This window comes from Eublepharis macularius, chromosome 12 (assembly GCF_028583425.1).
Source record: "Eublepharis macularius isolate TG4126 chromosome 12, MPM_Emac_v1.0, whole genome shotgun sequence".
Lineage (NCBI taxonomy): Eukaryota > Metazoa > Chordata > Lepidosauria > Squamata > Eublepharidae > Eublepharis > Eublepharis macularius.
Window position 1 is genome coordinate 38,166,608 of NC_072801.1, and position 22,691 is coordinate 38,189,298.

The 22,691-nt window shown below is 45.5% G+C and overlaps 1 protein-coding gene across 1 annotated transcript in view; it reads left to right on the top strand.

Moving 5' to 3' along the window:
• The first annotated feature begins 5,345 nt into the window (after positions 1-5,345).
• The window catches only part of RARA (retinoic acid receptor alpha), a 190,648-nt gene continuing 173,302 nt past the window's right edge, over positions 5,346-22,691 (top strand). Inside the window, exon 1 of the mRNA XM_054992974.1 lies at positions 5,346-5,487. The gene's annotated coding sequence lies outside the window, so the exon portion shown is untranslated. The remainder of the gene's footprint in view (positions 5,488-22,691) is intronic.

The window sequence follows — 22,691 nt, forward strand, 5'->3', positions numbered from 1 at the left end:
CGGTTTGCCTTTGCTAGACATTTCCACAAAATAAAGATAATGCTCCTAGAGTAGTTGGGGAGGTCCTTTCCCCCGACTACTGTAAAACTGATCCTGAACTGCTTTCACACATATTGGATCATATACTTTTAATGCAATTTAGCAATCGTTTGCAACGGGATTTTCCTGTTCTCGCACAGGAAAAACCAGGTACAAACAATGGCTAAAATGTATTACCCAACATGTGTGACAGCAGCCAAAGGCAGAGGAGCTTCTGTATTAGACAACGGGCTTTTGTATTAAGTTCTCACTTGTGACTTTATAAGTGAAATTCAGAACTTTGATTTGGAGCCCCCAAAAATATAAGAAGAAGCCAGGGCAGGTGGAGTAAAAAGGGTAGATGGAAATCCCTCTGCTCTCAGCCATAAAAATCAAGCTAACAGCTTTTCACTGAGTTTCAACAGACAGTCCAAATGAAAAAGAGATTTTTCAACCGCTGCATATCTTTTTAAGAGGATGATTTGGTTTGATTATTTAAGCCTAGGAGAAAAGGAAGGACTGGGCTTTCCTTCCTAGCAAAAGGTGTTGAGAATGTGAGTGGGTGCCAGTACCTGCAAGACTTTCAGCCTCTGAGCTGGATCCATGGTGGGTCTGAAATCCACTCTTTGTAAAACAAGTGAAAACACAAGAAGACCCTCTGCCTGGTTGACCAAAAGTATACTGGCATGAATTTCTTCCTGTGCCTTGAGGGGTTGCCTTTTCTTAGACTTATTTCTATATAAGCCCACCAACGGTGTTTTTCAGAATATAAGAAGGAGAAAAGGCTGGGCTTTCCCTTTGGGAGCTTTCAATCTAAATTTTGACCGTGGGAGATAGCTCAAAAAAGGGTGAGAAATGGTGAACCAGGAAAATGGAAGAAGGGACTAATGTAAATGAAAGATAATTGCTTTATAGGGGAGGGCGAGTTGTATCATTCCAGAGTACCAATAGGATTGCCAAAGAAGTTGTATGAAGAGATTTCAAAATGCAGCCCTCTAGCTGAATCTGTAGGTTAATTCCACATTGACCAAACGTTTTTGTCTGACCTGAACTTGCTACAGCTACATTTTACTGAGCGTGTTTTATTGATTGAGGGAGTGCCTAGTCACAGGCTGTCTGGGTGGAACAGGCTCCCAGATGAACTTAGGAAGACTACATTCCTCTTGTTCCTAAGTCTGAACTGTTTAAGAGAAGACCTTCAGGGCTGACCTTCATCATTTTTATTGCCTCTTTAGCAGTACGAACCATTTCATTTCACCTGCAGGATTCTGCTTGAAGGTAGCCAGCCCGGGGGTAAATCACAGAAGCTTCTGCAAAGGAGTTGTTCATATTTTTAAATCTGCACAGTGCCCTGAAGCTTGCTGGGTAACCTTGGACCAGTCACTGGGCTAGGGTGGGCCGTGCTGCATGAGTGAAATGAGCCAGCACAGGTCTAACGTTCTCTAATTGGAATGAAATATTTCTTTTTTTTTTAATAGATTTTTATTGGATGGGTCAATAAAATATTTTTTTGGATGAGTCAATGAAATATTTCCTAATAGCCTATTCATGTATTCAAATCTAGTTCATCAAACTTGTCACAGCTGGTGCGGAACAGGGACTCGGGAAGTCCTTGATTCAAAAGTTGCTTCCATGGGAAAACTACCCCTTTAGTCACCTCTGTTCTACCACTGAGGCACAGAATGTATCCAGCTGCCCCAAGTTATTAGACTTTAATGAGTGTACTTTTTCAACTTTATTCCACCAGACCAAACAGGAAAAGAACACTTAATTACCACCACTGGTAGCTTTGTGGCAGGACTAGGCATCTCCTGTGCCACCAGGAGCACTGGTGCCCTGACTAGGTTGAGGGCAACTCTTCCTCTTTCCTGCACCCCAGAAATCATATCAAGCTGCTCAGATGGTTCAATAGCGGCCCTTTATTTGGACACCAACATACAAGGTTTGCACAAAGGGGTCAGTGTCTCTTTCCCACTACATGGCCTATGTTCTACAACCCCAAAGAAAAATAATACATGCCCAGGGTTCTTAGCCAAAAACTGTGTCATCCACGACATGCTCTGCCTTGCTACAGGCTGCCTGGACACCCTTTCTTCCAGCCTCTCTCAGCTCCCTGCAGGCTGCAGTTATCCTGGGCCCAGGTGGGTATGGTCTCCCAGCCACCTAACCCTGTCACAAGTTTGTTGAGATATGCCGTTTTTGTCCTGAAAAATTAAACCTCCATGACTTTTAAAAATAGTCTCCTTCAAATGAGGACGTGGGATTTTTGTGCCTCCCCTTCCAAATCCCCAAGACCACTGCTCTGACTCAGAATAAGGCAGCTTCATGTGTTCAGTGTGAAAGTCATGGAGTTCAATTTTCTTTATTTAAACTATAAACTATACACCATAACATAATAAACAATATACATAGAGAATAAGAAAAAACACACAATTCTAAACGTGACACACTAACAATACATATATCTATAAAATTATGAGGAACAGAAAAAAGAAAACAACCCCCCTAAATTACACTACAAGTTGAGTTCCGATTTCTCCGCAACAAGTATATATCATTTCTAGAGTCCCACTTATTCTAAGTTAGTCACAAACCCCCTCTTTTTTCTATTGTTCATGTTTCTTAATCCATAAATCCAGATGTCAACAAATCCTTGTTATCCATTTCATGCAAAAAGTCTATTAACGGTTTCCGTTCAGTCAAGAAGTTAACTAATGTCCTTTCTCTAATTAATGCAGTAAGTTTTGCCATTAACGCAAACTCCAAAACTTTTGTCAACCATTCCTCCACTGTAGGCAATGTTGTGGTTTTCCACTTTTGTACATAAAGTACTTTTGCTGCTGTAAAAACGGTGTTCTAAAACTTTTTTCCAACTGGCTGTCCATTATTCCCAACAGAAAAGCCTCTGGTTTCAGCTGAAGTTTAATCTTCAAAATCTTCTGCATCGATGATTGTATCTGCAACCAAAAACTCCTTGCTTTCTTACATGTCCACCACATATGAAAAAAATGTCCCTTCTTCTTTGGCACATTTCCAACATACATTTGACGCCCCCTTATGCATTCTAGCCAATTTTTCAGGAGTCATATACCAACGATACATCATTTTGTAAAAAATTTATTTAATATTGGAGCTTAATGTAAATTTCAGCCCTCTTGTCCACATATTTTCCCATTGCTCCATGTCTACATTTTTTCGCCCATTTAATCATACATTCTTTTACTTACTCTCAGTGTGAAATATTTTGAATGCTCTAGAGTGCCATATGAATGATGTACACTCTCATTGCCAGGCATACAGTCAGCAGGTGATGTTCATGCATGTGTGGGTCGGTGCATGAAGCGTAATGGTGCGTATACTCATAAAATATGAAGGAAGCATGAGAGTGATTTTTTGCAAAGCCACACAATCAAATTGTCCTAGTTGAAACTTAATTTACAGCTTTTACTTTTGAGAGTTTCTTGATTTTAATTCATTGCCTTTTCCAGTAATGAACAACGTTGGATTTGTGTGCATGTATGTGTGTGCACGTGCACACTCAAGGTGTGAAAATACTTCATTTTTAACATATTGCCTTAAAATGGAGAACAATGTAAGCTGCTTTAGGCCCCTATTAGAGAGGAAGGCAGTTTATGAATGAAGTTAAATAAATAAAATAAAATAGCTCGGCCAGAGCTACGATAATGAGTCAATTGTTTAGTTCAATCCATTATACAGCCCTTTGATTAAAAGGTGCCCTTGATGTAACTAGGCCAGTGTTTCCCAACCTTTTTTCCCTCAATGGAGGAACCTCTAAATTAATTTTTCAAATCCTGTGGAACTCCTACCTAGGAAAACCATTACAGTCCGGAAAAAGTTGATGGTGGGTAGCGCGATTCAATTACAGCTAAATTGTTGTAATTTGTATTGTCACAGTACTCTATGACAATACGAAACACAGCCACAATACAACTAAACATAACATTAATTACAGTGATAACGAGAGGGCATTTTCATGATATTTATTAATTTCTTTATTCCACAGTTTCCCAGGGAATCCTTGACAATGTTCTGCGGAACCCTAGGGTTCTACAAAACACTGGTTGGGAAACACTAAACTAGGGAATTAGTTTTGATTCAGTTGCCTGCTAGAGCTCTAGGTGAGGGTGGCATCACTTAAGAGGCTTCCTTTCCTTTCCTTTCCTCGTAAAAGAAAGGGAGGCTTGTCCAACGAGGACGCCCAAATGCTCATTTCAATATAGGGGAGCATCATTTAAAAACAGAGAGAAATGAGCTTCTCTTCCAGAAACGTTTATGTCTTACTTACATACAAGTTCATTAAGACAAGACTTAAAGACCCAGTGACTCAACAAGGATGTCTTTAATTAATTTTTAATCTCACCCTTCCTACATAGGCGTTCGCCCCTCCTTCATTAATCCTCACAACAACTCTAAGACATAGATTTGGCTGAGAATGACAGGGCCAAGCTCACCCAATGAGCTTCATGGCTGAGTGGGGATTTGAACCCAGGTCCTACTCTTACACTCTACATACTACAATGCACTAGTTCCCAGCTCTCCTTGCAGCCGCCATCTTGGATTACCAGGGGAGAAACCTCCATGGCTGTCTGGTCTTAAAGGCAAAATGCTGCAGGGTTGTTCAGCTTAGAATTTCTGTGACCCCACCCCCACCCCCAAATGTGGCTAACACGACCCAGAGGGTTGGATGGGGATGGCCCAGGAGTGAGCTAAACTGGGCCTCAGTTGTTCTGGCAGCCATGGCAGCTGCTTGGCTTTGATCTGACTTTGACATGCCACCACCAACTGGTTCAGAGCCAATCAGCTGCAGCTCCCTGGGACTTAGCTCTGTTTGTTCCTAGCAGCCGGCAGCCCTCTGCACTAAAGATCTACCCGTAACTTTCCCGATAAGATAAGGGTTCAACATGCTCCTGGTAATCAGGCATAATGTTAAGGGCCACAGTCCATCTGGAAATTCTCTTGCGTGGTTTGACATGAATGGGAACTGTGACAGAGCTCTTGTGCAGCACCGGTTAATTTCCATGGAGCTTGCGCAGGTAATTCTCATGAGCTTTGGATCCCAAAATATGCCCTGATCACTGGAGCAGCGTGCTTTGCCAGCATATCACATTCACAACACTTTCATCAGCTTCCGCTATTGATTTCCAACTCTGGTTGGTGGCAGCAGACTTTGGATCCCTTCTTTTCCCCCAGGTGACCTTTGCAACGGGCTGAAAGTTTAAAAACAAACCCAATCGTACCATGCATTGTACTGCTGCGGTAGCTGTGGGAAACCAGGCCGGCAGAAGAAGGGTGTTAGGACCCAGTGGGAGCCAAGGCTTTACAGCGCTAGCAGACAGTCCAGGCAGTGAGCTAGACAGAGGGGGAATCCTGTTTTTCACCAAGAAGGGCTTCCCCCAGGACCTGAGGAGAGACCCACCTCCCCTGGCAGCCTCTACCCTGCTGCACCTGGTAAGAAAGCTTCACTATTGTCTCTTTCCTGAAATATAAACGCTGAGGCTAGACTCTGGATAGAAATAATGCTTTGGTTTTTTTTTAATCCTTCCTTTTTTCTTCCTCTCTGTCTGATCTTGGCTTCCCCTGCCTCTAGGGTATCCCCTCTTCCTCTTTTGCAGATGCTCCTATCCCAGGGAACCTCTTTCCGCTGGAAAGTTGTGTTTAGGAGAGTGGTGAGATAGATTTGATCTTGCTGCTTCTCCTGTGTCAAATTTAAAAGGTGATCCCAATTTTTTTTTTAAAAAAAACCTTCATGGAACTCTTTTTTATTCAGTAGGGGACTGAGATCCTCCCTGCCAACCTGTGTCAGCAAATGTAAATAAAGTTGGGATAATGTTACGAGGAAGTGTGCTTAAAGAACTCCTGATGGTACTGCTGTATCAGCGTTAACTACATTGCTTCTGTGGAGGAAACACATACATTTGTCCCACTGCAATCTAACTATTCTATAACTATAGTTTATAGTGAGAAAAATAAAGCCAGGATGCTGCAATAGATAGGCAGGCTTGAACCAGAGCGACTTGAGTTCGAATGCCACTCAGTCATTAAGAGTGACACAGGGAAAGCGGCTGTATCTTAGCCTAATACCAAATTGCAGACCCCTGAACTCTTTGGGGAGTGATCGGGTATAAATCTGGAAAATGTTAACTTAGGAGCTGTTGTGCCCATTTTAAAGACAGAGAACTTGAGGTCTAGGAAGCTTATGAAGCCATATAATCAGACCATGGAAACAGTGGGATTTGAACCCAGATCTGCCAGACTCAGTGCTCTAGTGTAGCTAATTGCATTACACTCACAGAGAAATCCTATGCAGAGTTACTCTGGTCTAAACCCAATAGGTTTAGAATGAAGTAAGTCCACAGAGGGTGTATCTTCTGGATAGAGTGTTGGACAGGGGCTGAGGTGTGGTCCAGTTCTGATCATAGATTGCTCAATAAACATGGTAAATTGCAGCTGTCTCTGGTTTGTTACCTTCTCTATAAAATGGAAATAGTGGTGTCCTACTTTTTATAAAGACGCTGATTTACTATTGTGAAAAGTGCTTATCTTATGCTATCTTTCAGAATCTTGTGAGTGGCACCTTAAAGACTCACTTTTTATTCTGGCATAAACTTTTGTGGACTAGAGCCAACTTCCTCAGATGCAGAGGTGTAGGCTGTTCAAGATGGGTAGCTGTGCTAGTCTGTCTGTAGAAATAGAAAAGAGCAAGAGTCCAGTAGCACCTATAAGACTAACAACATTTGTGGTAGGGCATGAGCTTTCATGAGCTACAGCTCACTTGTTCAGATAAAGCTAGAATGTGAGTCCATCTGTCCTTATATCCAGGAGAGCGATTACAGAGGTGTCGGCAGTGGCTATGTAGGTGTCAGGACACTGAACTGATTAAGAGTAACAAAAGCTTTATTAATAGAACTAACAACGTGAATAGGAAGGAGAAGAAAATAAGCTAGCTGCCTTGATAGTTGAGAGCTCTCTGGAGTTCTGAGGAGATTACCATAAGAGTAACATTCTGCAGGCAGACATGGAGAAGAGCGATTAGAAAATTGGTTCTCCCCCTACAGGTCTGTCTAATTAGAGCTTACTGCCTCTGTGGGATCTTCTTTTTTGTACACAAGATATTACTATACTCCAACAGTAGGTCCTAGCTAGGCAGACATTTATAGGCATTGATTAAACCAGTAAGTGGCTAGAGTGCTGGATTGGATCTGGAAGACTCAGGTTTGAATCTCTACTCTGCCGTGGCAGCTTCCTGGGTAGCCTTGATCCCGAGAGCGGCTATAGCTCAGTGGTTAAGTGGTTTGGCTGTGAATCAGCACTGTATTGGTTTGAATCCCACTACTGTCATGAGCTCAGTAGGTGGCTTTGGGTAAGCCCCTTCTCTCAGCCCCATCTCCCCAGCTGTATTGTGGGGATAATAATAACGCTAACTTGTTCACTGTTCTAGATGGGGCACTAATCTGTCTAGAAAAGCAGTATATTAGCGCTGTTGTTGTTGTTATTTATTTATTATTGCCACACTCTCAGTCTAACCTACCCTTACAGGGTTGTTTGGATAAAATGGAGGAGAATGATGTAACATGCTTTGGGTTCCCACTGGGGAGAAAGGTGGGACATAAGTGAAATAAAGAAATACATTTTATATAAGAAGTTCTGAGGGGAAAAATTATAAACAGCGTGTGGGGGCGGGGGGTTAATTTTAAAATGGTTTATAATTCGGTTTTTGTTCATAACCACCTATATAAATGTCTGCCTGCTGAAGGTCTGCTCTGTGTATCTGATGAAGTGGCTCTAGATCACTTGTGCTGGAATAAAATGAGGATGGTATATACTGGACTTGCTGTCGCAACAAACCATCCGGCTACAATCACTTTGACATCGCTAATTTGAACTCATGTCCTACAGGAGGCCGTGCATTAGTGAGGCTAAATAAGCGAGTTCTAGCATATGGATGCCAGAAGCCAGAAACAGCCACCAATTTCATGCCCCTTTCCCTGGCAATTCCTGGACCTTCTGCTGATTTTCCAAGCTGAATCAGATTTCTGGGGTGAAGTGACCCCTATGGCAGCAAGATGCCTCCTCACCAGTTCTGGTCATGGTATATGGAACAGTGTACCCTCTCCCACCCCTCCAGCCCATTTATTGGTCACCTTGTGGCATCAAAGTCTTGTCATAATAGCGGCATCACTGATGGAGGTTTTGAAATATTTGGGTTGTTTTAGATTGTTCGTGACTTTGTACGCTGCTTTGCAGACTTTTTTCATGAGAAAAGCGGTATATAAATAGTTGAAATAAATAAGGTGGTATGCGAGGATTATAAGGGGTTGGAATCAAAAAGAATTTGGTGATTTTCTAGAGTAGAAAAACAATGACAGAATTCACGGTACATGTGGAACTGTACAGAGTACTTGCAAGAAAATGGGCCAGAGTGGGATCTTCTGATAGTTTGGCTCCAGATGAGACATTTTTGCAAACACAAGAATTTCCAACCACGAAACACGATTCTTTTGCCTTCCTACTCCCATAGCAGCTGGAAATGCCCCTTAAATCCTGTTCTTGGGAGAGTGGGGGTGGGGGGGCATTCAGTATTAGGAGCGCTGCAGGAATTTTGGGCTGCAGCATGTGGGAGAAGTGGAAAATACCTGCTCTGTGAAGTTTGTGGATGGTTGGATACTCACCAGTGCTAGTAAGTATCTTGTTATTTCACCCCTGATAAGGATTCATAGAATTAGGAATGGTTTAGGGAGAAGGGGAAATGTCTTGTAGTGTTTGCCAGAACTCTTTTTTTTGTCACTGGATTGTTTTATTTTATGAACTTTCAGTATTTCTTCTCGGTTTTTGTGAGCACAGGGGAATGGTGACAGAAATATTCAAAATAATGTTGAACACAGCATGGAGACAATGAAGAATTCAAACAATTGCTTAGCCAAAGTCGATGGTTTCTCAAAATAGATTAAAAAATTGCTGCCTCTCTGCCCCGTGTTTTATACATTTGAACAGAACCTCAAGACTGGACTGGGATACTTCTCCCTGCCAGCTTTTTCACTGTCTCACCTGGCTCCCTTCATTACTTATAGCACAGTATTTTTGTTGGTCAAAGGAAACCCCTCCTCCTATTTTTCACCAGTGGAAAAGCTGGTTGGAGCCAAGCTTTTGTCTATTAGTTTTTTAAAAATTATCTCCTTTACAATTTATATTCACGTCTTGGCAACCAATGGAGATTAGAAGGTTCTCAATTACCTCCTCTACATCTGGAAGACCCAGGTTTGAATCCCCACTCTGCCACTGAAGCTCACTGAATGACCTTGGGCCAGTCACGCACCCTTAGCCTGATTAACCTCACAGGGTTGTTTTATGGATGAAATGGATTTCTGTTTTATTTTATGGATAACATGGAGGATGGGAGAACAATGTACCCCACCGTGAGCTCCTTGAAGAAAGGGTGGGATAAAAATGTACCAAATAAATAATAAATCTCTTGATTTCTTGTGTCTTGCAGTTGGATGATTCCTTTGAAAAACATGACCCCTGAGAGGGTTTGAATATTTGTGGACTGAGTAGACCTTTATCTAATGTTTCCTTCAAGGATTTCACATTTCTCCTCCCTAATCTGATCCTTGCAACATTCCTAAGAGATAGGTGAGGCCATGGGTAAATAATTGGTTCAGGATCACCCAACAAGCTCCAAGTCACTTGAAGTCATGGAGCTTTGTGGCTCATAAGTCTTGAGATCCATGGGAGTGGGTGCACACTGCATCTATCCTGTGCAGTGTGGGGATAGCATCACCCCCTTTCCTTTGTGCTGTTGTCTTGTCTCAGTGGTAGACACCTGCTTTGCATGTAGAAGTCTCAGGTCACATCCCTGGAACCTGCAGGTAAAAGGATTGGGTAATGTGATGGGAAAGACTTACACCCAAGACCCTGGAGACCTACTGCCAGTCATAGAGGACAAGATTAACCTTGATAGACCAGTGGTCTGACAGTTTAAGGCGGTGTCATGTGTGTATTAGTTTAGGGGGCAAGGTTGTGGTTCTGGGTTGGAGCATCTGCTTTTAATGCAGAAGGTCACAGGTTCAATTCCGTGCATCTCCAGAGAAAAAAATATAAAATGATGGGGAAGAGGCTTATCTGAGAGCCATGACGAGTCTAAATAGACAATACTGAGGTTGATAGACCAACGGTCTGATTCAATATAAGGCTGCTTATTAAGTTTTCTCCATCCTATGACTCGCCTTTCTTCTTTACCTCATCTGGGGCTAGACCATTTGGGAGTTGGCTAAAAAGGTCTTGTTTTCCTCTGATTTTGGGATCATTCTGTTCTCATCACTGGTGCTAAGTGGAGCACAGCAAGGAGCTCCTGAGGGAATCAGGCACCTCCCATTTTTGGACATTCGGAACTCTCTGACCTTGGGATGGAACTGAAGAAATGTGAAAAGGATGTGTTGGGGATGAGGGAGTGGATAGAGGCTGTTTTTCCTGTCTTTTTCCAACTCTGCTTCTGTGTCTCTGTGGCTTCATTGACCAGTCCAATGCCTGTGTGAACTAATCAGATCTGACAGCTGAGAAACACTAAGTTGGCTCTTAAGGCCAGAAGTTGGGGGGAGGCTGTCAGAGGGAAATGCATGGTGGGGAAGGACACGTGTGTTTGTGTGGATCTTAAAGTACTGCTTGTTGCCCTTGTATTTTAAAGAAAAGAGAGAGAATAATGCCAGATACCACCTCTAGATGCTAAATGGCAAAATGTGGGCATGCTCTTGGCAAGATTAAGCCTTGTTTTTTCCTAAGTTTTGTTGTATGGTAATGCATGTTGCATGTAATTGCATGGTACTGCAGTTACATGCAACGAATGCATGGCATTTTGCCACGTGAATCTCCTGGTGCAGGCTTGAATGGGTATGTGATACCACTCCACCCTCCTGGCATGCAAATGGACAGTTTGAAGGCTTGAGGGATCAAAAACCACTGGGTGAGCTCTTGCTGTTCCCAGAAGAAGACTCTTGCTGTTGAGCCTTTGATGTGTGGTCTGCTCAAATACTTAAACCTCATACATTTTTATTTATTTCACTTATGTATTTATTTAATTTCTCTGCATTTCTCCCCAGTGAGGACCAAAAGCGGCTTATATTCTTTTCCTCCCCTTTATCCTCACAACAACCCTGTGAGGTAGGATGGGCTGAGAATGTAACAGACTAAGGTCACCCATCCAACTTCCATGGCAAAGTGAGGATTCAAACCCTGGTCTCTCAGATCCTAGTCTGACACTCTAACCATTATACCACAGTGGCTCTCTCACATGTTTGTACAAAGCAGAAATCCTGCATAGAGATGTGGGTTTTTTGGCATTTGTAGCACACATTATGGCAGAAATTGCAGTGGCACTTGGTTTTGCACAATGCCATTTTGGATTTAAGAGAGAAATATCCCACAACTGCCTTTCTTTCCTCTTTCAAGTCCCTCCTCAAAAAACCCCTTTGCTGTAATGCGTAGGGGTCAAACTCCATGGGAAGTTTGACTTTTGGCTGATTTTCCTGACATGCTTTCAGGTCTAAAAGCCACCATATGGGGTCCTGATGTGGACTGGGTTGTGGAACTACAGAAGGGGGGCAATTCTTCTGCCTCTGCTATTTCCACAGTAAAAAATCCCCTCGGGTTGATTTTAGTTTGGGGGATAGAGGAGACTGGTCCCATACAGGTTCAGCCCCAGAATTTATTTTCTGTGGTGGGGATGAGCTTCCCATAATTTTATACTTGCTTGGTTGTGGGATTTGTCACAGATGTTGGCAGCTGCCCCTTTGGCTCTGCACAAATATATGGGAGATTCACCTACCCTGAAGGTTGTCCTAGGCCCAGAGGAATCTGAATGTAGTTCGGTTTACTTTGGCACCTTGAATAACACAAGATCCGGCATCAGTGGTGAATTTGGGCTATGTCTTCCAGTGGAATTGGCTAACCAAGTAACTCCTTTCAGAAGTCATCCTCCTGCATGGTACGTCAGCTCACATGCCTGTCCCTTGCTGATTGAGTACACCACACCTTGACCTCAGGCATTTGAGTTTGAAATTGGATTTTGGATGCTCAAGGTAGATTTTGAATGCAAGTGCTTAGTTCCAGGCCCAAGCAAAACAATTAACTAAAGAAGTACTTACTGGATGATACTGAGGGATATGGACAGGAGTTTGAGACCTGAAGAAATTGGATTGTTGATGTGATGTAGCAAAATGGCCACCGGGTGTCACCATTGATCAGTATGAGAGCAGTAACTGCTTTAGGTCCCAGACCCAGGATTTTGGGCATCAGTGAATGAGTGAGAGAGAGTAGATTCATCTTCTCTTACCAACCCAAGAGCAATGTGATGGCTGTTTCCTTGAGCCTTTTCATTTTGAATCTCTCATTGGAAATAAAATGGGACATCAGCTGTGCGCATTTCCCTGTTTTTGCAAGTGACTCTCTGCAGTTCCCTTGGGATTCCCTGCTTGGCCCATGCTCTACTGGATTGAAATCCAGGCCCTGATCTCCTGGCCTCCTGCCCCAGCAGCACCCCCACCCTACTTCCCTCCCTTCCTGCCAGCCAGCCGCTGATGCCTCATTGACCTTTTGCCAACTTGGCAGTCAGCAAAAGTAGTGGCTCAGAGCCTGATTTTGTGGCGGCGGCGGCGGGGGGGGGGGGCTGCATTTCCAGCAAAGAATTAACCTGTGGCTGTCCAACAAGCCTTTCCCAAATTGGACCATAAGAAGTCAGTATAATCTCTGCCCCCAGGAATGCGTAGTGTTTCTCTTCTACCTGTTAAGTCACTTCAGACCCAGGAGTTCTGCTGATGTGCCCCCATGTTCTTTCTAATCCACTTGCTCCTTTCTTTTGTCTTAGAAAAGACAATTCTTGCTCTAACCCGTCGATCCTATTCCCAGGGCTTCAGGAGTCCAGATTCCCAGGATCTCCCACCTTAGCCCACTAGATTATGTTAGAATCATGAAGTACCAGTTCCTAGAAGGTCTTTCTGCAATTTCTTGTCTCTGAGAAACTAGGAGTCTTGCTTCCAGACGAATCCTTTGCTCTTGCCCACTGAATATGTCTTTCCAAAGAACCCAGGAGCTCTAGCTGCCCAGGTCCTTTGCTCTTAGCACTCTGGAATCCTGGCTCCCACATCCCATGCCATAACTCATTTCTTCCCTCTCCCAGAGCTGCTGAGAGAACCCCGGAGCCTTGGGCTGCTCCTAACTTCCCTGGCTCAGCTGCATTCCCTCCACCCCCATCGGGCCACGAAGCAGATAACATCCCCCAGTGGCTATTTATAGTGCGTGGTCCCCAGTGTGTGTGTGTGGTACGTGCATAGCAGCAGCAGAAGAGGCGGGTACAGAGGGAGGGAGATGCATGCCAGGTTCAGATCAGGATTCTGGCTTCTTCAGGGAATGCTGCTTGTGCCAGCCGGTTGGCACATCCCACTGTCTTCTGGTGTTGTTGTCATGGAGACTCTTTCTGCCCTGGGGTGTCCCCTGGAAGCATTGCGCCTTCTGCAGGGGAAAGTGAGTAGGCAAGGCAGTGAATGGTGGAGGGCTCTTGGTAGCAAAGTTAGATTGCCATACTGTAACAACCCACTTTAAGGAAGCAAACTTTCTCAATTGCATGGTAGGACAAAAATCTTTTTCTGGGGTTCAGCCACAGCCAGGAGCCTTCCTGCACCTTACAAACAAAAACAAAGCATAGAATAATCACGAAATTCTCACCAAAAGAGTGACGATGGAGCCAGAAAATGAGTGATACAGAGAATGCCATCTACAGGGTTCCTTCTTTGCTCTGGTTAGGGTTGCCAGCCTCCAGGTGAAGCCTGGAGATCTGGAACTCTTACAACTAATCTCCAGGCCACAGAGATCAATTCTCCTGGAGAAAGTGGATGCTTTGGAGAGTGGTGTCTATGGCATTATCTCTTGCTTTAGGTCCCTTACCGTCCCTCCCCAACCCTCCCAGGCTTCATACCCAAATTTCCAGGAATTCCCTAACCCACATTTGGCAACTCTGCACTGGTGCTTCCTACTCCGTGCTCATTATATAATGGTATAACACACCGTCCTTTCTAAGCCTGTGTCCTGTCCTTCCTGGTTTAGGCCTCTTATCTGTTCTATTTAACTATGAACCGCTACTCCAGCTGCCTGTATTAAGAGTCCAGCTTTGCAACCGTTGATGGGGATAACGTATTGCTCTTTTAATGTATGGAACATTTAAAATGTACTACAATCTTTCTTGTGTTCAATGAGACAGGCCATAATCTCCCCTTTTTTCAGAAAGGGAGAAGCTGCTGCTGGGAACTAGTTGTGTCCAGAGCTATCCTGTTAATCTGTAGCCAAGTAAGCATTTAATGCAGATTTGCAAATTCCTGTCCCACTTTCTCGTTTACAGCAGCATGCTGGTTCTCATCCATTTACTTTGCCTGATCATGATTTGATAAAAGTCTTCTATCCTGCCTCTCTTCATCCGCCCCTCTTAAATTCGGTTCTTCCATGGCAAGGAAAAACAGGCTAGGATTTCTCTCCTTGGTCTCTCTGTCTTGCTCACTCACTCCATAGATTCAGGAGGGAGCAGAAGATGGACAAAAATAAATGAAATAAAATGAAGCAGGGGTTTGAATACCCTAGGAACATGGAGCAAATGTTTGAATGGAAAGAAGTGCCCTGGTTATCTTCTGCTATTTAACCTCCTAGATCCAGCCGCCAAAGCTCAGCTTTGCTTTCACAACCAGAAATTTAGACCCCATTCCTCTCAGCTGAAGAAGTAAATCTGAAGCCCCATTTTGCAGTGATAAGCCACTTACACCCCCGTGTTTTATCTCCAGAGCTACAGATAGAGATTTGGCTTTTACTTGAATTTTTACTCTCCGATCCTTTTGTTTCCAATTCCCATTAATATTTGGGGCAGATTTGAACCCCCAAAGGTCCAGATTTTGGAATTTGCTATGGTGTTCTCATTAGATAGCTGGGGCATATGTAGTGGTAGAGTGTATGTGCAGAGGGGCTCTCTTTGTGGCCTAGGCTGCTGCATGCCAGCTGACCGCAGGGGAATTCATCTTCCCGCCATCCCCTCGGCTCCCGTTTCTGCCGCAGTGCGTGAAAAATCGATGGCGCAAATTGATTCACTCCCGCTGCCGGCAAAAAAAAACACCCCACCCCCACTTCCCACAGGAACCGTTAATCAATTCCCCCACCAGAAGCTCATAAACAACTGTTTCCTGAAGGGATACGTTGGGGGCTGGTGTTGCAGATGGGAGGGAGAGAGCCGGCTGTGGAGAACATCCTTGCCCCACATATTGCATCTGGGCCCAAATAGCCAGGGGGCTGGCTGGTTTGCATTGTAGGGCATCAGTTGGACTGAGGAAGTGGTGCTGAGACTAGTGTGGAAAATCTGTGATGGAACTGATGGGACAGAAAAGGACCTCAGTGAGAGGCGAGGGGCATGTAGTCTGTAGCAACGGGCAAAACCAAGGGGAGGTATTGTAGGGTGGGGCCAGAAGGGCCAGAGTGAGGGCTAAAAGACATCACAGTGCTCTGCATCCCTCTTGTGTTGGTTGCTTGGCAACACAAAAGCCACTGTGTTGTCTTCCTCTAGTTAGTGGCTAGGCCACATGAAGATTACAGGACTTGGCCCTATTTGGCTGTAGTTACTAAGCAACAGAGAAGCTGTGGCTTTTCCTTTCTGGGCTGGTTATGTAGCCTAGCCCCCCCCCCAAGCCCTCCCCCCCTCCTTACATAGTGCTAGCCCAGGGTAGACACAGGTGTTACATATAGGTAGTGTGTGTGTGGGGGGGGGGTTGGTAGTGTTACCAACCTTCAGGGGCCTGGTGTTCACTTGGAATTAAAACTTATCTTCAGAATATAAAGAGTGGATCCTGTGGAGAAAACAGCAGCTTTGGAGGGTAGACTGTATGGCATCACATCCCTGCTGAGCTGCCTCCCCTTCCCAAAGTACATCATTCCCAGGCTTCATCTCCAAATCTCCAGGAAATTTTCTAAGATGGAGTTGGCAACCTTAGCTTGTGGCCTACCTGGAATTGCAATAGCAATGAGCCTTCACTAAAGCCAGAAGTCAGTCCTGAATTCTATTGTTCTAAACTGCATCATTGCTGATAGTGGGATCTGGGAGCCCCAGGTTCGAATCCCTGCTCTGCTATGGGAGCTCTCTGGATTAACTTTGGGCCAGTAACACATTTTCAGCCCAACTCCTTCCCAGGATGCCTGTTGTAAGGATATATATGGAGGATGGGAGAACAATATCGTACATCATTTGGGATCCTTTCAGTAACTAGATAAATAAATAAATACTCCTTGGTTTAGTAGATTAAAGGCTAAGCGCAGGCAGATCAAAATGTAGAGCAGTGAAGAAAATGCACTGGATCCAGCTGAGGGGAGGCCACAGCACCAGAAGACTCGGGAATATTCTGGATTCTAGGTATTCCCAGTGGGGGTAGGGGCCATTGAGCAAAGGCAGAAAAGGTGCTTTGCAAGCAGAAAGTCCTAGGTTCAATCCCATTAAAAGGTGTGCAGGACTAGGAGAATTCTTTGCCTGAGACCTTGGAGAATAAGTCAGACTCGACGGTATTGGGATTAGTTTTGCCTGCTCCAGATAGGTAAATCCTGGAGATTTGGGGAGTGGAGCCCAGGGAGAGTGACTTTGGGGGATGGAGGGAACTTGGCAGTGCTGTGATGCCATGGAGACCACCATCGAAAGCTGCCATTTCCTTGAGGGGAGAACTCCAGACCCATCCAGGAGATCGGCAAAAGTAATTGAGATAGCTGGACCAGCGCTCTAACATGTTATAGGGAAGCTGCACGTATACTGTAAATGAGCACTGTGGTTGCTGAATCTCATAGTCTGGATGATTGCCCCTAAAGTTGGCCACAACAGAGCTAAGGAATGCAGAGCTGTCTTTCTCCACTCTAGGCCTAGATCCTCATTAGCAGCTGCTGCCAGGCTGCTGTGGCTCTATTAAGTGGTTTTTAGAGACAGTATCTCTCAATCCCTGTGCCGTGATGGTGGCTGACATGTATGGTGATGACGCACTGCCTCCCTCAAGCACCAATTGCTACAGCTCCATTTAGGACTGCCCGCTCTAGCCTGGGAAATTCCTGGAGATTTCGGAGTGTTGCCTGCCGACAAAGAAGTTTGTGGATTTTGCCTATGATATACCATAGAGCTTCCCCTCTGCAGCTGCCATTTTTTTCCAGAGTCACTGAAGATCAGTTGTAATTCAGTGAGAATGGATATTGGTGAGCTATGCAGCAGCAAGGCACTGTTGTCCTAGAAGAAGAGTTGAGGGAGCTAAGAAGCGGCTGGGGGGGTGGGGGGTGGGAAGAAAGGGGGTTAGACAAATCCGTGGAGGAGACATCCATCAATGGCTGCAAGCCATGGTGTCTCCACACTCAGAGGCAGAAGACCTGTGCTAAACACTCAAGTTCTGAGAGGCAGCTGGAGGGGGAACCTTGGCCTCTGTTTAGCTGCTGTATGAAGCAAGATGCTGGAGGTGACCACCAGGGCACCTCTTTTATTACTAGCCCAGGGGGACGCCATGTTGTCTTTTCCCTGTCTGTCTACAGGTTGCTGTCCTACACGGAGTCTCTGCTGTCTGTGCACTGTTGATTTCACAGCCTTGCTACAGTCTGTGATACCCTTAGCTGATGGTTGTTGGGGGTTTTCCGGGCTGTATTGCCGTGGTCTTGGCATTGTAGTTCCTGACGTTTCGCCAGCAGCTGTGGCTGGCATCTTCAGAGGTGTAGCACCAAAAGATGGAGATCTCCATCTTTTGGTGCTACACCTCTGAAGATGCCAGCCACAGCTGCTGGCGAAACGTCAGGAACTACAATGCCAAGACCACGGCAATACAGCCCGGAAAACCCCCAACAACCATCGTTCTCCGGCCGTGAAAGCCTTCGACAATACACCCTTAGCTGAACTTGAGAGTCCCCATTTCAAACAGCATCAAGGAAACCTGCCTGCATTTCCCTGTTTTCTGTTTGGAGGTAAAACATGGCATGTGTTGCATTCGACTGCAAGAAAAGTCCTGTCCCATCTGCCTTGTGAGGAGCAATCCTCTCCTTTTGCCAAAGCCCACTCCCCACCACACTTTCCAGAGTGTCCCCTTACCCGCCCAACTGTGTCAGCCACCGAGTTTGCATCTTTCCTGTCCTCCCCTGCCCTCCCCTTACATAAGCTGCACGTGGCAATGTCACCGGCGTGGCCCAGATTTCTTCTGACAGCAAGTGTTTTCCACACGACTGGGTTTGTACTGCTGCTAGAGGAGTGGTGGTGGGGGATGGGGACCCCAAGTAACCCTCCTCGACAAAGAAGAACCATACCCCCTCTTCACGCTTGCTTTATTACAGTGATTCATGACTGGGGTGTATGTGTGTTTGCATTTATCCCCAAATTAGATTTTCTTTTTCCTTCCTTGGAGATGGTGATTCCTAAACATGGGGCACTGGTTATGGGGCAGGCCTGTCTGTCAAGAACCAGGGGTGCCAAAAGTGTATTTTCATATGAACTCCCACAGTCCTAAATTCCATGGATTGATTCTCAGCTATCCCTCACACAGCTTGGTTTAATATGTATTGAGACAGGCCGGAGGAGGCTTATATTTCTCCCCACATCACACGCCCAGCTGGGCCAAGGGCATCTGTGTTGTAGAGGGGCCAGCGGGAGGGCGGGGGAGTACCTTTGAGGCTCCCCCTCCCCACACATAGTTACGTGTTCACTCCTTGTCTTGCAAATCTAATCCAGCTGGGCCAGTTGTGTTTGGGCTCCAGATGGAACCAGGGCTCCCAGTGGCTGATGGAAAGGCCTGCAGCTATGTTCCTCTGCTAGCTAGCTGGGGGGTGGTGATCGGGGGGGGGGACGATTTGGGGGTTGATGCAGCCCAATACCCCTTTGAGGATTCTCCACTGCCAGGACTGTTGGCATTAAGTTCCTGTCAGGAGAAAGAAGATGAGCTGTGGCCAATTAAGAACTCTTGCGTCCCACTCTGAGGGGGGGATCGTTTTCTGGAGTGAGGAGGACAGCCACATGTTCCTAACCCTTCATCCTGACATGGGCTGAACCCTTTTCTGCATACCAAGGATTAGCCCCTGAGTTTGAACGGTCATCAGAAGCAACTGGGAGCCTCAGCATCTGGAGAGTCTGGCCTAGTAAGCACAACCAGGCCCTTCAGAATTCTTTGTAGCTATTCTAGTGTTACACAGCAGTATGAACAATAGGATAGATCTTATGGATCCATTCTGCTAGCAGAGGCACTTTCCTCTGATGGAAGTCTGCCTCTCCTGGTGGAACAGATCCATGGGACACAACCAGCCAGCTGTAAATATCCATTCCTTTCTTTCCACTGTAGTTTATCTACTATTTATTTATTTCAGATTTGTATTCCACCGTCCCCGCGAGTGGGCTCAGGGCAGATAACAACATATTAAAAATACAATTAAAAATTCATATACATTTAAAAACAACACATTTAAAACAGGATGGTGGACAGCCTTCACAGGGAGGGTTAAGATTTATACACCCCTTTTTCCAGGCCGGCAGAGGCCCAGCCTCAGCCATATGCCTGGTGGAACAACTCTGTCTTGCAGGCCTGGCAAAAAGATAGTAGGTCCTGCCGGGCCCTGATTTCAGCAGACAGAGCGTTCCACCAGGTGGGAGCCAGGACCAAAAAGGCCCTGGCTCTAGTTAAGGCTAGGTGGGCCTCCTTGGGGCCAGGGACCACCAACAGCTGTTTGTCCCCTGATCGGAGTGTCCTCTGGGGAATATATGGGGAGAGACGGTCCCGTAGATATGCTGGTCCCAGTCTGCACAGGGCCTTATAGGTCAATACCAGAACCTTGAATCTGATCCGGTACTCCGCTAGCAACCAATGTAGCTCGCGTAAGAACAGTGTTATATGCGCCTTATTTGGCACTCTCGTAATAACATGCGCCACTGCATTTTGTACCAGCTGTAATCTCTGGGTGAGGCGCAAGGGCAGCCCCGCGTAGAGTGAGTTACAGTAATCTAGCCTAAAGATGACTGTTGCTTGGATCACTGTAGTTAAGTTATGGGTTGACAGGTAAGGGACAAGTTGCCATCTCTGCCACAGATGGAAAAAATTGGGCCTGACAACCGCTGTGACCTGTGCCTCCATTTTCAGGGAGACATCCAAGATCACCCCCAGGCTCTTAGCCCTCAGAACTGGCACTAACAGTGCCCCATCGAGGGCCGGGAGCTGAAGTCCTGAACCTTATCCCCCATGGCTCAAGTATAGGACCTCCGTCTTCATCGGGTTCAGTTTCAGTCGACTCTGCCTCAACCAACCAGTCACAGCTGCAAAAGCATGTTCCAGGACATCTGGGGCTGAGTTGGGCCGGCCATCCATCATCAGATACAACTGGGTGTCATCTGCATATTGATGACACCCAAGTCCGAAACTTCGCACCAACTGGGCAAGGGGGCGCATATAGAAGTTAAACAATAATGGGGGAGAGTATTGCTCCCTGTGGGACCCCGCACACCAAAGGGTGGCGGGATGACAATTTCTCCCCAAGTCCTACCCTCTGTCCCCAACCAGGGAGAAAAGAGACAAGCCACTGTAAGGCAGTCCCTCGTATCCCCACATCGGCGAGGCAGTGAGTCAGAAGATCGTAATCGACTGTGAGTGATTCCGCACACGTTGTATAATGCACTTCCAATCCTCTTTATAGATCATTTGGAACGGATTTTTATGTGTGCAGAACAAATAATCCACCTCAAACGATTGATAAAGTACATTGAAAGTGCATTATCCAACATGTGCGGAATTAGCCTGTATGAACATTGTCGACAGATCCAATAATATCAGCGGCGCCAAGCCGCCTCAATCCAGATGTCTACGAAGATTGTGAGGGCAACCAGCAACGTCTCCGTCCCATATCCCGGACGGAACCCGGACTGGAAGGGGTCTAGGGCCGAGACATCCTTCAGGAAGCCCTGCAGCTGTTCCACCACTGCCTGCTCAATCACCTTTCCCAGAAACGGGAGGTTCGAAACTGGGTAGTAATTGACCAGGTCAGTGGGGTCCAGCAATGGTTTCTTCAAGAGAGGTCTCACCATGGCTTCAATGGCCCAGGAAAAACCCCGGAGCCTAAGGATAGATTAACAATGGCCTCCAGCGAGGACCGCAGCCCCTCGGCACTGGCCTTTACCAGCCATGATGGGCATGGGTCCGAGGGACAATATTCAAATAACATACTTTTAAAATATCAGTATAGACATACTGCTTTGTTTGGTTTACCCCAATTTAGTGGCTTCCTTTCCAAAAAAACAAAAATTATTGGCTGCCGTTCTTTCATAAAATGGTCCTTCGTTTGTTTCCCTTGTCAGGTTTTAACCTGTTATGACAGCAGACAATTATAAAGTCCCAAGCTCTTGGAAAGAGGGTTTCCAAGTCCAAGGGTGTGGTGTTCTGCAAGGCCTGCACTCTGGTTCCTCTTCTTTGTTTTTAGAAAATGAAGAATTGCATGTCCAGAATCTAGGACTTAGCATCTCTGTGGCTGAGGGGTGAAGGGAGCATTGTTGAATGGCCTGTTTCTACTAATCTTCAGATAAAGTGGCATGTTGTGAGATTCTCCCCACTGCCCTCATCTGTTCAGCCAGTAAAAGAAAGCTCTTTATTGCACACAACAGTTTGCACTAACTGAATGCATCTATGAAGAAAAGTTTTCTGAACATCCTTAACTTACTCACCAGCCCTTACCTCTGTCTCTGTCCAGTATCTCCAGGATCTCAGGGGTGTGCATGCCCCAGGATTAGTGCCGGTGGGGTGGGGAACTGGGCAACAATACACACATCTGGCAAACATTTGGACCATTCCTGGCAGCTGAAGCACATGGTGTTGATGGACAGATGGGCCCGGAGAGGGGGCTCCATTCAGGAAGGGGTATAGTGTATCTGCCTGTCTGCACTTGCTTGCTTTTCCTGGTTTCCCGGCTCAGGAATTGGTGCAAAACTGTGGAGGATTTGAGGTCGGGGTGGACTTTTGATATGAGTTTTCTTTGTTGCTAGTCTCATTCTACTAACTACCAACTAAAGCTGCCAACAAATACTGAACCACTTTCCGAGTTACCCAGGTTATATATTCCATATAAACCAAAAAAGATTTCTGGTTTAGGCATGGGGGTGGGACACCCACACTTGTTTAAATGAACATCTAGCCTGATAAAGAGTATTGTGGAGCTCAAAAGCTTACAGCTATTGTTAGCTGTAATAAAAAAATATTACACAGCTATTGTTAGCCACCAGCATAGCTACCAGAATAAAAACAGCAGAGTTTGAGTCCAGTGGTACTTTAGAGACCAACAGTTTTCAGGGTATGTCTTGAGCATAAAGGCTTCTTCAGATACCACATACCAGGTATTCTTCAGGGATCTGAAGAAGCAAGCTTTGACTGGACTCCAATTCTGCTGTCTACTGCAGACCAATATGGTTAGCTGAAACGGTTAGCTGAAACTATCTGAAAAGTAAGCTATATGTAGCTGGGCTGCCATGCCCTTGGAAATAGGTCTCACAGGCTTTTAGAAGAAATGAAGGTTTTGCAGGAATTCCTGCAGGAATTTGTACTCTAAAGCTATACAAGTGATCTTTTTCTTTGTGAAGGGAGCTGGATTTAGCATTTTTGTTT